Source organism: Biomphalaria glabrata, chromosome 11 (genome assembly GCF_947242115.1).
Source record: "Biomphalaria glabrata chromosome 11, xgBioGlab47.1, whole genome shotgun sequence".
NCBI classification, from domain to species: domain Eukaryota; kingdom Metazoa; phylum Mollusca; class Gastropoda; family Planorbidae; genus Biomphalaria; species Biomphalaria glabrata.
The window spans coordinates 40,558,136-40,576,729 of record NC_074721.1 but is presented as its reverse complement, the minus strand read 5'-3'; the positions used below and the strand labels follow the sequence as shown (position 1 = coordinate 40,576,729).

The window sequence follows — 18,594 nt, the reverse complement described above, 5'->3', positions numbered from 1 at the left end:
ACCTGTTTCAACATACTTTTCCCATTCATCTGTTTATTGAGCTTATAAGGCAAGTAGTTCATCTCAATGTTTTACATTTTTCTTTTAATATAATGTCATTGTTTATTTTTTAATGTATACTAAAGCAGGCAAATTATGAATATTCTAATTCTAATTTTTAAATGTTTATTTGAATTCTATCTTTTGTGTTAGTGCTTGCATTGGTGAATATCAATGTTAACATAATTTTTTATTTTTTTTTTAGGAACCTCAGCATTTGTGCTTTTCACTAAGCTTTTTCATCATGGATATTCTTGGGCTCAATATTAGATAAAATTTTGAATATTCTTTGTCCTCTTGGCTTTTGGTAATTGCTTTGAAATTTTTTAAATAAAAAATCATTTCTGTCATTTAGCATTTAGAGTTAGGTACATATAGTCATGATTATTGTAACAAGTTAAATAGAATTATATTTTCACATTTTTCAGATTAAGATGTTGAATAGATCTTATTCAAGAAATGCAGTGCCATACAGATTTGTAAACCATCTCTGAGTAGTAAATATGAACAGCAGAACTAGTAGACTTAAAACAAGGCAACACATATTAGTAGAATCCTTCCTTTTTTTCTGATTCTATTATCTTGTATATTTTATTTAATTTTTTTCAATATGTATAATTATATATATTTTTGTACTTTTTCCCCTTTTTTTTTCTGAGGTCAAGGCCAAGTTTATTCTCAATAGAACATCCTACTTGAAGCACAAATATTTCCAAACTATGAAACAACAGATATTGCCTTACAAGTATAGTGGATACTTTTAAGCAATTTTTTTTATTAGATGCCATTTATTTTTTTAAATGCTCAGCTACTTAATATCTGGTTGAATTTAAATGATATTAATTGCCTCTTAATGTGTAATTATAAAATTATTTATTTAGCTTGTAGTTGTTTTTTTTTTTATCAGCTCAAGATGTTGAGTATTGATAACTAATCAACTACTAGCCTGGAAGATAAAAGCCAAAGCTGTAAACAGACAGGCCAGGTAAATATATGAATGAAGAAATTGAAACTAGAAGTAAACATCATGGGAAGTCTAATTATAGGGCAAGTATTTTTCCTTTATATCTTATTGAACATAGTCAAACCATGCAATACTTATAGGCTTAACTATTGTTTCCATAGAAACATTATTTTAAATATCATGAGATAGTGTATTTAAGAGATATTCTAATTCAAGTTTCCATATTTCATCAGCTTAACAAGCGCACATTCTCTGCTGCCAACAGTACCAATTTGTCATCCAAGCAACAAATATTCCTTGGTAATCTGCTATCAGATGACAGTTATCTCTTTGGCATTTTTATGAATTAAAGCTTTCAAGGCCAAAGTAAGACTTATTTTTTTCTTTTCTTTAATTGCTAATTCTAAAATAATTTATCATTGCATGTTAAAAATAATAAATAACTTTTTATACATTTTTCTGTGTTTTGGTCAAGCTTCAGATTTGTTTAGCATATTCCTGTACTACATATCAAAAAATGTTTGATGGTCTGTCTGGTTCATCTCTTAACACTATGAAGATAACAACACTGTGAGTACAAAGTTTTAATTTAATTCAAAACACACATTTTAAAAAAAAAATTATGGAAGGCACATTAAATATATTATTTTACTATTATTATGTAACGTTATTTTAATATCATGAGATCGTGTATTTTTAGAGATTTCTTATTCAGTATTTTATGTTTCCATATTTCAGAAGCTTAACAAGCAAACATTCTGTTGCCAACAGTACCCATTTGTCATCCTATCCAAGCAACTAATAATTCTCGGTAATCTGCAATCAGATGATTACAGTTTTCTCTTTGGCATTTTTATGAATTAAAGCTTTCAAAGCCTAAGTAAGAAATTTTTTTCTTCAACAGTTAATTCTGAAACAATTTATTAAAAATTTTTAAAACATTATTCTCAACCATTTGTTTGTGTTTTGGTCAAGCCTTAGATTTGGTTGCCATAACCCTGAACTGCACATCAACAAATGTCTGATGGTCTGTCTGAACTCTATGAAGATGGGCTACACAGTGAGGACAAAGTTTTATTTTCATTCACCACTCAAATTTTACAAAAGAAGAAAATATTAAAAGCCATAGGTATTTAGTTTGTTAGATAACTTTCCTGGTTATTTGATGCATTACTTAGCCTTGGACAATGCATTATCATAACTAATATAATGTTAAAAGGCATTTATTAATTTAAAATTTAGGTCAGTGAAATAAGGTTATATGATCACAAACTGTTTTCAGGGTATCAGCTATCAGCAGTGCACCCCTATGATATACAAGTCTTCATTGCCAAGTCACTCTGCCAAACGGTGTGTACACCTTCCTTGCAATGGTAGTGACAGACTTTACTGTACTTCATTGTCAGGAGTCTGGATATGTCAGCCCAAGAAGATCAAGTTTGTGTCCAAGGTTACTTAGGTAATTCTCTAAGAACAATAGGTGAGTTGAATTCTAGTGTACCAGTCAAATAACTTATAGCAAAGTGAAAAAAACCCTGTTAATTTTAAAAGCATAATAAATCTATTATAAAAACACAAATTATTGAACTCACATTAGGCTGCATTACGTCCTAAAAATTTTAAGTAAGCAAGCAATATGTTTCATTCTTTATGGCACATTTATATATATAGCCAAATGAAAAGTTGAAAGTGATTTTCTTATTTAAAAAATGCCCTTCAATCCCTAGCAAAGAGAGTTCCCCTTTCAGACCTTGCAATCTATAGGGCAGATGATGTAAAGGTTATCTGTTTTTTGTGGCTCACAGTTAACGAGGATGTCATGTGGCCAGCACAACAACCAACCGCCTTTACTTTCCCCAACTAATGTCAGGTACCCATTAGAGCTGTGTAGACTCAGAGGCACCCAAAGGTCCCAAAATTTAAAATATAAGGATTCAAACCTGGGACTTCAACTTCGGAAGCTAAGTGCTTTACCCCTCATCCACTATACCTCCTATCAAAAAGAGATATATTAAAAATTGACTTTAAAATACCACGAAGTCTCATATACCTTTCTATTTTTCCATCACACAGTGAGATAGTGTGACTATTATTAAACAAAATGACCATCACTAAAAAACACATTCTCTTTAAACATTAAGTCTGAGACAGGAAAAGCTCTTCTTGAATGAAAAGTTTTGAAAATGCCACACATTAAAATGCACTAATTTTATCAATACTGCATTATATGGTAATGCATTTAAATGTGATATATTTGTTAAACAGTGCATTTTTCTTAACTCACTTATAGACTAAATGGTCAATTAAACATGAGGTCAAGGAAAAAGGATGAACATTTCAAGGCTACAGGAGGAACATTAAACATCTCTCTCACTGTGAAAAGATTCTACCGATCTACAAATGGTCAAGATGTTTTATCTAAAGTTCATCTGCCATTTCTTCAAATGCAGCCATAGTCAGAATAAGGTAAGAAATATTCTTATACTTCACAGCATTTATTTTTTTGTAAAGTGATGATCCTGCATTAGTTGTATGTTGTTTGTGCATGTTACTTTAAATATCCTGCATTAGTTGTATGTTGTATGTGCATGATAATTTAAATATCCTGCATTAGTTGTATGTTGTATATGTATGCATGGTTCCTGTATTTGTTTTGTATATTATGATGTCAGTAATTACTTCACAAACACACAACTTCACACACAACTTGTAAGTTCACATGTCTAGTTAAAGAAATTTGTATTGTATTTGTTTTAGTAGTGTCTAGTTATGAAAGTAAACTGAATTTTCATTTGTTAAACTTAGTGATATACCATTTTAATTTCAGTTAAAATATGTGGATGTTCCTATTAAATTTTTCAGAAAAACTGAATTGCTCTGAAATAATTCCAACTGTATAAATGTAAATATATTTCAACAAATAATGGAATTGGATTCTTTGTCATTTGGATTGATTCAATAGTAATGTATTCTAAATATGGAATTCAAACACAAAAATGAAAAGTTGTGAATCACCATCAACTTTCACTTTGCCACTTGGAGATTGGGATGATTCAAGTTACTGGAGATTGGGATGATTCAAGTTACTATTGTAGCAACTATGTGTTAATGTGCATGGTCTTTACACCCCAGTACTTAATTGGACAAAAAAAAAAGGATCTACAATTCACAGTGATATGATGAACTATTGCATAAACAAGTTGACTTGACTTCATGTAGATCTTTAACTAAATAAACTGTTTCAATTCTTCAGTGTGTGATAGTGTGACAAAAACATTCATGGTTTCTTGTGATTATGTGCAATATAATGACATATTAAGTTGACTTGAATACTCTTAAACTGTTTCATTTCTAAGGTGTGGAAAAATGTGCATTATAGTTTCATGTTGGGAGTTAATGTGAAAAAAAAAAATCTACTATTCCATGTGATATGATATACAATTGCATGCGAAAAATCCTAACCCTAACACATTCAATGAACAATCAGTATGAACGTTTCCACCAAATGAAATGTTGCTGCTCATGATGTATCTATTTATTTGGCTCCAGATATTCAACTGATGCACATTCGCAAAACAAATGTAAAAAAAAAAAAATTTAATCCATTACATGTATATAATTGTGCAGGAACATTTGGGATTGTCATTTGTATCACACTCATCTCTCATTCATTGAGACTTTACACTTAATCTAGTGATCTAAATGTATTTGCAATTCACAGTGAAATCATTCTTTGAGTGCTTAAAAAAGAAATTCATACGGATGTATAACTGTGTAAGACGTCTTCATTTATATTCCGATTGAACGTTTGTAACAATAAATATAACAACAAATGTGTGCTAATTAGCAGGTCTTTGACCTCTGCACTTAATGTGGTGATCAAAATGTATTTGCAATTCCCAGTGAAATCATTCTTTGAGTGCTTAGAAAAGGAAATTCATACGGATGTATAACTGTGTTAGACGTCTTCATTTATATTCCGATTGAACGTTTGTAAAAATCAATAATTAAGTCACACTCAAGGAACATATGAACGTGTCCATCAAAGGAAATATCGCCGCTCGTGATGCAGCGCACACTAATCAACATTTGCACTTGCAGACCAACTAAATAGTTGCGGAGAAAACACATTTAATTGATGACATTACTATGTTTAGCTTAGGACTTTTCAAAAGCGAAGACTGGACTCCTTAGCCATCTTCGTGTTCATAGGAATGATTAACGGAGGACTTTTATAAGCGAAGACTGGACTCCTTAGCCATCTTTGTGTTCATAGGAATGATTAACGGAGGAATTTTATAAGCGAAGACTGGACTCCTTAGCCATCTTCGTGTTCATAGGAATGATTAATGGAGGAATTTTAAAAGCGAAGACTGGACTCCTTAGCCATCTTCGTGTTCATAGGAATGATTAACGGAGGAATTTTAAAAGTGAAGACTGGACTCCTTAGCCATCTTCGTGTTCATAGGAATGATTAATGGAGGAATTTTAAAAGCGAAGACTGGACTCCTTAGCCATCTTCGTGTTCATAGGAATGATTAATGGAGGAATTTTAAAAGTGAAGACTGGGCTCTTTAGCCATCTTCATGTTTAAAGGATGTAGTTGAGGATTTTTTTTCAAAGAAGATCGGTCTCCATGACCATCTTCGTACTTATAGGAAAGGATATTGTATTCATTTTTGAAAAATTGAGGATTTTTAGCTGAGGACTAGATGTAGTAATATAGTCATCAATTGAATTGTTGATCCAAGACGAAATTGTTGGTTATGTCTGTGCATTTGTAGACAACCCAACAGTGCACATTCTTTTTCTTGTTTTGCATTTTTTCACGTGCTACAATGCCTTGGACAAAGCATCATCATAACTTGGAATGTTAAAAGGCATTCAAAAAAACAACAAAGAAGAATGAGTTTGTAAAATAACCGGTTATTTCGGCTCAGTTGAATAATAGTTGGGACATAATTAGTTGAGTGCAAGCTTTGACGCTGATTCAACTCACTCGACATTAGTTGAGTGCGAAGTTTGTGAGGCTGATTCAGCCCTCAAACCGGATGCTTGTAGACCACCTTCAATAGCTTGAACACGACGTCATCACAAATATTGTTACAGTCAGTTCATCAAAATGAAGCTGTAGGTCAACAAGCTCAAAACAGGAGTCAGTGAAAAAAGCAAGCCTGAAACTTTTTATTGGGCTCCAACTATTCAACTGATGCACGTTTGCAAAACAAGAGTTAAAAAAAAGGATGAAAATATAAGCCATCAGATATATGATGATTGTGCAGGAACAGTTGGGATTGTCGTTTGTATCACGCTCATCTCTTATCCATTGAGACACTGTGAAGTGATGTAACCAGTGAGGTTTTGTAACAACTTTATTGAATTGTATTTAGGATATCTACAAACATTTGTGTACAAGTGTGTGATAATTAACAGGTCTTTGACCTCTGCACTTAATGTGGTGATCAAAATGTATTTGCAATTCCCAGTGAAATCATTCTTTGAGTGCTTAGAAAAGGAAATTCATACGGATGTATAACTGTGTTAGACATTTCTATTCCGATTGAACGTTTGTAAAAATCAATAATTAAGTCACACTCAAGGAACATATGAACGTGTCCATCAAAGGAAATATCGCCGCTCGTGATGCAGCGCACACTAATCAACATTTGCACTTGCAGACCAACTAAATAGTTGCGGAGAAAACACATTTAATTGATGACATTACTATGTTTAGCTTAGGACTTTTCAAAAGCGAAGACTGGACTCTTTAGCCATCTTCGTGTTTATAGGAATGATTAATGGAGGACTTTTAAAAGCGAAGACTGGACTCCTTAGCCATCTTCGTGTTCATAGGAATGATTAACGGAGGACTTTTATAAGCGAAGACTGGACTCCTTAGCCATCTTCGTGTTCATAGGAATGATTAATGGAGGAATTTTAAAAGCGAAGACTGGACTCCTTAGCCATCTTCGTGTTCATAGGAATGATTAATGGAGGAATTTTAAAAGTGAAGACTGGGCTCTTTAGCCATCTTCATGTTTAAAGGATGTAGTTGAGGATTTTTTTTCAAAGAAGATCGGTCTCCATGACCATCTTCGTACTTATAGGAAAGGATATTGTATTCATTTTTGAAAAATTGAGGATTTTTAGCTGAGGACTAGATGTAGTAATATAGTCATCAATTGAATTGTTGATCCAAGACGAAATTGTTGGTTATGTCTGTGCATTTGTAGACAACCCAACAGTGCACATTCTTTTTCTTGTTTTGCATTTTTTCACGTGCTACAATGCCTTGGACAAAGCATCATCATAACTTGGAATGTTAAAAGGCATTCAAAAAAACAACAAAGAAGAATGAGTTTGTAAAATAACCGGTTATTTCGGCTCAGTTGAATAATAGTTGGGACATAATTAGTTGAGTGCAAGCTTTGACGCTGATTCAACTCACTCGACATTAGTTGAGTGCGAAGTTTGTGAGGCTGATTCAGCCCTCAAACCGGATGCTTGTAGACCACCTTCAATAGCTTGAACACGACGTCATCACAAATATTGTTACAGTCAGTTCATCAAAATGAAGCTGTAGGTCAACAAGCTCAAAACAGGAGTCAGTGAAAAAAGCAAGCCTGAAACTTTTTATTGGGCTCCAACTATTCAACTGATGCACGTTTGCAAAACAAGAGTTAAAAAAAAGGATGAAAATATAAGCCATCAGATATATGATGATTGTGCAGGAACAGTTGGGATTGTCGTTTGTATCACGCTCATCTCTTATCCATTGAGACACTGTGAAGTGATGTAACCAGTGAGGTTTTGTAACAACTTTATTGAATTGTATTCAGGATATCTACAAACATTTGTGTACAAGTGTGTGATAATTAACAGGTCTTTGACCTCTGCACTTAATGTGGTGATCAAAATGTATTTGCAATTCCCAGTGAAATCATTCTTTGAGTGCTTAGAAAAGGAAATTCATACGGATGTATAACTGTGTTAGACATTTCTATTCCGATTGAACGTTTGTAAAAATCAATAATTAAGTCACACTCAAGGAACATATGAACGTGTCCATCAAAGGAAATATCGCCGCTCGTGATGCAGCGCACACTAATCAACATTTGCACTTGCAGACCAACTATATAGTTGCGGAGAAAACACATTTAATTGATGACATTACTATGTTTAGCTTAGGACTTTTCAAAAGCGAAGACTGGACTCTTTAGCCATCTTCGTGTTTATAGGAATGATTAATGGAGGACTTTTAAAAGCGAAGACTGGACTCCTTAGCCATCTTCGTGTTTATAGGAATGATTAACGGAGGACTTTTATAAGCGAAGACTGGACTCCTTAGCCATCTTCGTGTTCATAGGAATGATTAATGGAGGAATTTTAAAAGCGAAGACTGGACTCCTTAGCCATCTTCGTGTTCATAGGAATGATTAATGGAGGAATTTTAAAAGTGAAGACTGGGCTCTTTAGCCATCTTCATGTTTAAAGGATGTAGTTGAGGATTTTTTTTCAAAGAAGATCGGTCTCCATGACCATCTTCGTACTTATAGGAAAGGATATTGTATTCATTTTTGAAAAATTGAGGATTTTTAGCTGAGGACTAGATGTAGTAATATAGTCATCAATTGAATTGTTGATCCAAGACGAAATTGTTGGTTATGTCTGTGCATTTGTAGACAACCCAACAGTGCACATTCTTTTTCTTGTTTTGCATTTTTTCACGTGCTACAATGCCTTGGACAAAGCATCATCATAACTTGGAATGTTAAAAGGCATTCAAAAAAACAACAAAGAAGAATGAGTTTGTAAAATAACCGGTTATTTCGGCTCAGTTGAATAATAGTTGGGACATAATTAGTTGAGTGCAAGCTTTGACGCTGATTCAACTCACTCGACATTAGTTGAGTGCGAAGTTTGTGAGGCTGATTCAGCCCTCAAACCGGATGCTTGTAGACCACCTTCAATAGCTTGAACACGACGTCATCACAAATATTGTTACAGTCAGTTCATCAAAATGAAGCTGTAGGTCAACAAGCTCAAAACAGGAGTCAGTGAAAAAAGCAAGCCTGAAACTTTTTATTGGGCTCCAACTATTCAACTGATGCACGTTTGCAAAACAAGAGTTAAAAAAAAGGATGAAAATATAAGCCATCAGATATATGATGATTGTGCAGGAACAGTTGGGATTGTCGTTTGTATCACGCTCATCTCTTATCCATTGAGACACTGTGAAGTGATGTAACCAGTGAGGTTTTGTAACAACTTTATTGAATTGTATTTAGGATATCTACAAACATTTGTGTACAAGTGTGTGATAATTAACAGGTCTTTGACCTCTGCACTTAATGTGGTGATCAAAATGTATTTGCAATTCCCAGTGAAATCATTCTTTGAGTGCTTAGAAAAGGAAATTCATACGGATGTATAACTGTGTTAGACATTTCTATTCCGATTGAACGTTTGTAAAAATCAATAATTAAGTCACACTCAAGGAACATATGAACGTGTCCATCAAAGGAAATATCGCCGCTCGTGATGCAGCGCACACTAATCAACATTTGCACTTGCAGACCAACTAAATAGTTGCGGAGAAAACACATTTAATTGATGACATTACTATGTTTAGCTTAGGACTTTTCAAAAGCGAAGACTGGACTCTTTAGCCATCTTCGTGTTTATAGGAATGATTAATGGAGGACTTTTAAAAGCGAAGACTGGACTCCTTAGCCATCTTCGTGTTCATAGGAATGATTAACGGAGGACTTTTATAAGCGAAGACTGGACTCCTTAGCCATCTTCGTGTTCATAGGAATGATTAATGGAGGAATTTTAAAAGCGAAGACTGGACTCCTTAGCCATCTTCGTGTTCATAGGAATGATTAATGGAGGAATTTTAAAAGTGAAGACTGGGCTCTTTAGCCATCTTCATGTTTAAAGGATGTAGTTGAGGATTTTTTTTCAAAGAAGATCGGTCTCCATGACCATCTTCGTACTTATAGGAAAGGATATTGTATTCATTTTTGAAAAATTGAGGATTTTTAGCTGAGGACTAGATGTAGTAATATAGTCATCAATTGAATTGTTGATCCAAGACGAAATTGTTGGTTATGTCTGTGCATTTGTAGACAACCCAACAGTGCACATTCTTTTTCTTGTTTTGCATTTTTTCACGTGCTACAATGCCTTGGACAAAGCATCATCATAACTTGGAATGTTAAAAGGCATTCAAAAAAACAACAAAGAAGAATGAGTTTGTAAAATAACCGGTTATTTCGGCTCAGTTGAATAATAGTTGGGACATAATTAGTTGAGTGCAAGCTTTGACGCTGATTCAACTCACTCGACATTAGTTGAGTGCGAAGTTTGTGAGGCTGATTCAGCCCTCAAACCGGATGCTTGTAGACCACCTTCAATAGCTTGAACACGACGTCATCACAAATATTGTTACAGTCAGTTCATCAAAATGAAGCTGTAGGTCAACAAGCTCAAAACAGGAGTCAGTGAAAAAAGCAAGCCTGAAACTTTTTATTGGGCTCCAACTATTCAACTGATGCACGTTTGCAAAACAAGAGTTAAAAAAAAGGATGAAAATATAAGCCATCAGATATATGATGATTGTGCAGGAACAGTTGGGATTGTCGTTTGTATCACGCTCATCTCTTATCCATTGAGACACTGTGAAGTGATGTAACCAGTGAGGTTTTGTAACAACTTTATTGAATTGTATTCAGGATATCTACAAACATTTGTGTACAAGTGTGTGATAATTAACAGGTCTTTGACCTCTGCACTTAATGTGGTGATCAAAATGTATTTGCAATTCCCAGTGAAATCATTCTTTGAGTGCTTAGAAAAGGAAATTCATACGGATGTATAACTGTGTTAGACATTTCTATTCCGATTGAACGTTTGTAAAAATCAATAATTAAGTCACACTCAAGGAACATATGAACGTGTCCATCAAAGGAAATATCGCCGCTCGTGATGCAGCGCACACTAATCAACATTTGCACTTGCAGACCAACTAAATAGTTGCGGAGAAAACACATTTAATTGATGACATTACTATGTTTAGCTTAGGACTTTTCAAAAGCGAAGACTGGACTCTTTAGCCATCTTCGTGTTTATAGGAATGATTAATGGAGGACTTTTAAAAGCGAAGACTGGACTCCTTAGCCATCTTCGTGTTTATAGGAATGATTAATGGAGGAATTTTAAAAGCGAAGACTGGACTCCTTAGCCATCTTCGTGTTCATAGGAATGATTAATGGAGGAATTTTAAAAGTGAAGACTGGGCTCTTTAGCCATCTTCATGTTTAAAGGATGTAGTTGAGGATTTTTTTTCAAAGAAGATCGGTCTCCATGACCATCTTCGTACTTATAGGAAAGGATATTGTATTCATTTTTGAAAAATTGAGGATTTTTAGCTGAGGACTAGATGTAGTAATATAGTCATCAATTGAATTGTTGATCCAAGACGAAATTGTTGGTTATGTCTGTGCATTTGTAGACAACCCAACAGTGCACATTCTTTTTCTTGTTTTGCATTTTTTCACGTGCTACAATGCCTTGGACAAAGCATCATCATAACTTGGAATGTTAAAAGGCATTCAAAAAAACAACAAAGAAGAATGAGTTTGTAAAATAACCGGTTATTTCGGCTCAGTTGAATAATAGTTGGGACATAATTAGTTGAGTGCAAGCTTTGACGCTGATTCAACTCACTCGACATTAGTTGAGTGCGAAGTTTGTGAGGCTGATTCAGCCCTCAAACCGGATGCTTGTAGACCACCTTCAATAGCTTGAACACGACGTCATCACAAATATTGTTACAGTCAGTTCATCAAAATGAAGCTGTAGGTCAACAAGCTCAAAACAGGAGTCAGTGAAAAAAGCAAGCCTGAAACTTTTTATTGGGCTCCAACTATTCAACTGATGCACGTTTGCAAAACAAGAGTTAAAAAAAAGGATGAAAATATAAGCCATCAGATATATGATGATTGTGCAGGAACAGTTGGGATTGTCGTTTGTATCACGCTCATCTCTTATCCATTGAGACACTGTGAAGTGATGTAACCAGTGAGGTTTTGTAACAACTTTATTGAATTGTATTTAGGATATCTACAAACATTTGTGTACAAGTGTGTGATAATTAACAGGTCTTTGACCTCTGCACTTAATGTGGTGATCAAAATGTATTTGCAATTCCCAGTGAAATCATTCTTTGAGTGCTTAGAAAAGGAAATTCATACGGATGTATAACTGTGTTAGACATTTCTATTCCGATTGAACGTTTGTAAAAATCAATAATTAAGTCACACTCAAGGAACATATGAACGTGTCCATCAAAGGAAATATCGCCGCTCGTGATGCAGCGCACACTAATCAACATTTGCACTTGCAGACCAACTAAATAGTTGCGGAGAAAACACATTTAATTGATGACATTACTATGTTTAGCTTAGGACTTTTCAAAAGCGAAGACTGGACTCTTTAGCCATCTTCGTGTTTATAGGAATGATTAATGGAGGACTTTTAAAAGCGAAGACTGGACTCCTTAGCCATCTTCGTGTTCATAGGAATGATTAACGGAGGACTTTTATAAGCGAAGACTGGACTCCTTAGCCATCTTCGTGTTCATAGGAATGATTAATGGAGGAATTTTAAAAGCGAAGACTGGACTCCTTAGCCATCTTCGTGTTCATAGGAATGATTAATGGAGGAATTTTAAAAGTGAAGACTGGGCTCTTTAGCCATCTTCATGTTTAAAGGATGTAGTTGAGGATTTTTTTTCAAAGAAGATCGGTCTCCATGACCATCTTCGTACTTATAGGAAAGGATATTGTATTCATTTTTGAAAAATTGAGGATTTTTAGCTGAGGACTAGATGTAGTAATATAGTCATCAATTGAATTGTTGATCCAAGACGAAATTGTTGGTTATGTCTGTGCATTTGTAGACAACCCAACAGTGCACATTCTTTTTCTTGTTTTGCATTTTTTCACGTGCTACAATGCCTTGGACAAAGCATCATCATAACTTGGAATGTTAAAAGGCATTCAAAAAAACAACAAAGAAGAATGAGTTTGTAAAATAACCGGTTATTTCGGCTCAGTTGAATAATAGTTGGGACATAATTAGTTGAGTGCAAGCTTTGACGCTGATTCAACTCACTCGACATTAGTTGAGTGCGAAGTTTGTGAGGCTGATTCAGCCCTCAAACCGGATGCTTGTAGACCACCTTCAATAGCTTGAACACGACGTCATCACAAATATTGTTACAGTCAGTTCATCAAAATGAAGCTGTAGGTCAACAAGCTCAAAACAGGAGTCAGTGAAAAAAGCAAGCCTGAAACTTTTTATTGGGCTCCAACTATTCAACTGATGCACGTTTGCAAAACAAGAGTTAAAAAAAAGGATGAAAATATAAGCCATCAGATATATGATGATTGTGCAGGAACAGTTGGGATTGTCGTTTGTATCACGCTCATCTCTTATCCATTGAGACACTGTGAAGTGATGTAACCAGTGAGGTTTTGTAACAACTTTATTGAATTGTATTTAGGATATCTACAAACATTTGTGTACAAGTGTGTGATAATTAACAGGTCTTTGACCTCTGCACTTAATGTGGTGATCAAAATGTATTTGCAATTCCCAGTGAAATCATTCTTTGAGTGCTTAGAAAAGGAAATTCATACGGATGTATAACTGTGTTAGACATTTCTATTCCGATTGAACGTTTGTAAAAATCAATAATTAAGTCACACTCAAGGAACATATGAACGTGTCCATCAAAGGAAATATCGCCGCTCGTGATGCAGCGCACACTAATCAACATTTGCACTTGCAGACCAACTAAATAGTTGCGGAGAAAACACATTTAATTGATGACATTACTATGTTTAGCTTAGGACTTTTCAAAAGCGAAGACTGGACTCTTTAGCCATCTTCGTGTTTATAGGAATGATTAATGGAGGACTTTTAAAAGCGAAGACTGGACTCCTTAGCCATCTTCGTGTTCATAGGAATGATTAATGGAGGAATTTTAAAAGTGAAGACTGGGCTCTTTAGCCATCTTCATGTTTAAAGGATGTAGTTGAGGATTTTTTTTCAAAGAAGATCGGTCTCCATGACCATCTTCGTACTTATAGGAAAGGATATTGTATTCATTTTTGAAAAATTGAGGATTTTTAGCTGAGGACTAGATGTAGTAATATAGTCATCAATTGAATTGTTGATCCAAGACGAAATTGTTGGTTATGTCTGTGCATTTGTAGACAACCCAACAGTGCACATTCTTTTTCTTGTTTTGCATTTTTTCACGTGCTACAATGCCTTGGACAAAGCATCATCATAACTTGGAATGTTAAAAGGCATTCAAAAAAAACAACAAAGAAGAATGAGTTTGTAAAATAACCGGTTATTTCGGCTCAGTTGAATAATAGTTGGGACATAATTAGTTGAGTGCAAGCTTTGACGCTGATTCAACTCACTCGACATTAGTTGAGTGCGAAGTTTGTGAGGCTGATTCAGCCCTCAAACCGGATGCTTGTAGACCACCTTCAATAGCTTGAACACGACGTCATCACAAATATTGTTACAGTCAGTTCATCAAAATGAAGCTGTAGGTCAACAAGCTCAAAACAGGAGTCAGTGAAAAAAGCAAGCCTGAAACTTTTTATTGGGCTCCAACTATTCAACTGATGCACGTTTGCAAAACAAGAGTTAAAAAAAAGGATGAAAATATAAGCCATCAGATATATGATGATTGTGCAGGAACAGTTGGGATTGTCGTTTGTATCACGCTCATCTCTTATCCATTGAGACACTGTGAAGTGATGTAACCAGTGAGGTTTTGTAACAACTTTATTGAATTGTATTTAGGATATCTACAAACATTTGTGTACAAGTGTGTGATAATTAACAGGTCTTTGACCTCTGCACTTAATGTGGTGATCAAAATGTATTTGCAATTCCCAGTGAAATCATTCTTTGAGTGCTTAGAAAAGGAAATTCATACGGATGTATAACTGTGTTAGACATTTCTATTCCGATTGAACGTTTGTAAAAATCAATAATTAAGTCACACTCAAGGAACATATGAACGTGTCCATCAAAGGAAATATCGCCGCTCGTGATGCAGCGCACACTAATCAACATTTGCACTTGCAGACCAACTAAATAGTTGCGGAGAAAACACATTTAATTGATGAAATTACTATGTTTAGCTTAGGACTTTTCAAAAGCGAAGACTGGACTCTTTAGCCATCTTCGTGTTTATAGGAATGATTAATGGAGGACTTTTAAAAGCGAAGACTGGACTCCTTAGCCATCTTCGTGTTCATAGGAATGATTAACGGAGGACTTTTATAAGCGAAGACTGGACTCCTTAGCCATCTTCGTGTTCATAGGAATGATTAATGGAGGAATTTTATAAGCGAAGACTGGACTCCTTAGCCATCTTCGTGTTCATAGGAATGATTAATGGAGGAATTTTAAAAGTGAAGACTGGGCTCTTTAGCCATCTTCATGTTTAAAGGATGTAGTTGAGGATTTTTTTTCAAAGAAGATCGGTCTCCATGACCATCTTCGTACTTATAGGAAAGGATATTGTATTCATTTTTGAAAAATTGAGGATTTTTAGCTGAGGACTAGATGTAGTAATATAGTCATCAATTGAATTGTTGATCCAAGACGAAATTGTTGGTTATGTCTGTGCATTTGTAGACAACCCAACAGTGCACATTCTTTTTCTTGTTTTGCATTTTTTCACGTGCTACAATGCCTTGGACAAAGCATCATCATAACTTGGAATGTTAAAAGGCATTCAAAAAAACAACAAAGAAGAATGAGTTTGTAAAATAACCGGTTATTTCGGCTCAGTTGAATAATAGTTGGGACATAATTAGTTGAGTGCAAGCTTTGACGCTGATTCAACTCACTCGACATTAGTTGAGTGCGAAGTTTGTGAGGCTGATTCAGCCCTCAAACCGGATGCTTGTAGACCACCTTCAATAGCTTGAACACGACGTCATCACAAATATTGTTACAGTCAGTTCATCAAAATGAAGCTGTAGGTCAACAAGCTCAAAACAGGAGTCAGTGAAAAAAGCAAGCCTGAAACTTTTTATTGGGCTCCAACTATTCAACTGATGCACGTTTGCAAAACAAGAGTTAAAAAAAAGGATGAAAATATAAGCCATCAGATATATGATGATTGTGCAGGAACAGTTGGGATTGTCGTTTGTATCACGCTCATCTCTTATCCATTGAGACACTGTGAAGTGATGTAACCAGTGAGGTTTTGTAACAACTTTATTGAATTGTATTTAGGATATCTACAAACATTTGTGTACAAGTGTGTGATAATTAACAGGTCTTTGACCTCTGCACTTAATGTGGTGATCAAAATGTATTTGCAATTCCCAGTGAAATCATTCTTTGAGTGCTTAGAAAAGGAAATTCATACGGATGTATAACTGTGTTAGACATTTCTATTCCGATTGAACGTTTGTAAAAATCAATAATTAAGTCACACTCAAGGAACATATGAACGTGTCCATCAAAGGAAATATCACCGCTCGTGATGCAGCGCACACTAATCAACATTTGCACTTGCAGACCAACTAAATAGTTGCGGAGAAAACACATTTAATTGATGACATTACTATGTTTAGCTTAGGACTTTTCAAAAGCGAAGACTGGACTCTTTAGCCATCTTCGTGTTTATAGGAATGATTAATGGAGGACTTTTAAAAGCGAAGACTAAACTCCTTAGCCATCTTCGTGTTCATAGGAATGATTAACGGAGGACTTTTATAAGCGAAGACTGGACTCCTTAGCCATCTTCGTGTTCATAGGAATGATTAATGGAGGAATTTTAAAAGCGAAGACTGGACTCCTTAGCCATCTTCGTGTTCATAGGAATGATTAATGGAGGAATTTTAAAAGTGAAGACTGGGCTCTTTAGCCATCTTCATGTTTAAAGGATGTAGTTGAGGATTTTTTTTCAAAGAAGATCGGTCTCCATGACCATCTTCGTACTTATAGGAAAGGATATTGTATTCATTTTTGAAAAATTGAGGATTTTTAGCTGAGGACTAGATGTAGTAATATAGTCATCAATTGAATTGTTGATCCAAGACGAAATTGTTGGTTATGTCTGTGCATTTGTAGATAACCCAACAGTGCACATTCTTTTTCTTGTTTTGCATTTTTTCACGTGCTACAATGCCTTGGACAAAGCATCATCATAACTTGGAATGTTAAAAGGCATTCAAAAAAACAACAAAGAAGAATGAGTTTGTAAAATAACCGGTTATTTCGGCTCAGTTGAATAATAGTTGGGACATAATTAGTTGAGTGCAAGCTTTGACGCTGATTCAACTCACTCGACATTAGTTGAGTGCGAAGTTTGTGAGGCTGATTCAGCCCTCAAACCGGATGCTTGTAGACCACCTTCAATAGCTTGAACACGACGTCATCACAAATATTGTTACAGTCAGTTCATCAAAATGAAGCTGTAGGTCAACAAGCTCAAAACAGGAGTCAGTGAAAAAAGCAAGCCTGAAACTTTTTATTGGGCTCCAACTATTCAACTGATGCACGTTTGCAAAACAAGAGTTAAAAAAAAGGATGAAAATATAAGCCATCAGATATATGATGATTGTGCAGGAACAGTTGGGATTGTCGTTTGTATCACGCTCATCTCTTATCCATTGAGACACTGTGAAGTGATGTAACCAGTGAGGTTTTGTAACAACTTTATTGAATTGTATTTAGGATATCTACAAACATTTGTGTACAAGTGTGTGATAATTAACAGGTCTTTGACCTCTGCACTTAATGTGGTGATCAAAATGTATTTGCAATTCCCAGTGAAATCATTCTTTGAGTGCTTAGAAAAGGAAATTCATACGGATGTATAACTGTGTTAGACATTTCTATTCCGATTGAACGTTTGTAAAAATCAATAATTAAGTCACACTCAAGGAACATATGAACGTGTCCATCAAAGGAAATATCGCCGCTCGTGATGCAGCGCACACTAATCAACATTTGCACTTGCAGACCAACTAAATAGTTGCGGAGAAAACACATTTAATTGATGACATTACTATGTTTAGCTTAGGACTTTTCAAAAGCGAAGACTGGACTCTTTAGCCATCTTCGTGTTTATAGGAATGATTAATGGAGGACTTTTAAAAGCGAAGACTGGACTCCTTAGCCATCTTCGTGTTTATAGGAATGATTAATGGAGGAATTTTAAAAGCGAAGACTGGACTCCTTAGCCATCTTCGTGTTCATAGGAATGATTAATGGAGGAATTTTAAAAGTGAAGACTGGGCTCTTTAGCCATCTTCATGTTTAAAGGATGTAGTTGAGGATTTTTTTTCAAAGAAGATCGGTCTCCATGACCATCTTCGTACTTATAGGAAAGGATATTGTATTCATTTTTGAAAAATTGAGGATTTTTAGCTGAGGACTAGATGTAGTAATATAGTCATCAATTGAATTGTTGATCCAAGACGAAATTGTTGGTTATGTCTGTGCATTTGTAGACAACCCAACAGTGCACATTC

General features: G+C 35.0%; 1 long non-coding RNA gene across 5 annotated transcripts in view; it reads left to right on the top strand.

Annotated features, from left to right (window-relative positions):
* Positions 1–242: 242 nt before the first annotated feature.
* Positions 243–18,594, top strand: part of LOC106075222 (uncharacterized) — a 45,707-nt gene continuing 27,355 nt past the window's right edge. For 3 of the 5 annotated variants that reach the window (XR_008773747.1, XR_008773744.1, XR_008773745.1), the window contains exons 1-9: positions 243–346; positions 468–784; positions 947–1,024; positions 1,237–1,369; positions 1,479–1,573; positions 1,742–1,883; positions 1,979–2,132; positions 2,286–2,483; positions 3,294–3,469. This is a non-coding gene — a long non-coding RNA (uncharacterized LOC106075222). The remainder of the gene's footprint in view (positions 347–467; positions 785–946; positions 1,025–1,236; positions 1,370–1,478; positions 1,574–1,741; positions 1,884–1,978; positions 2,133–2,285; positions 2,484–3,293; positions 3,470–18,594) is intronic. The other 2 variants (XR_008773746.1, XR_008773748.1) reach the window with 2 other exon arrangements.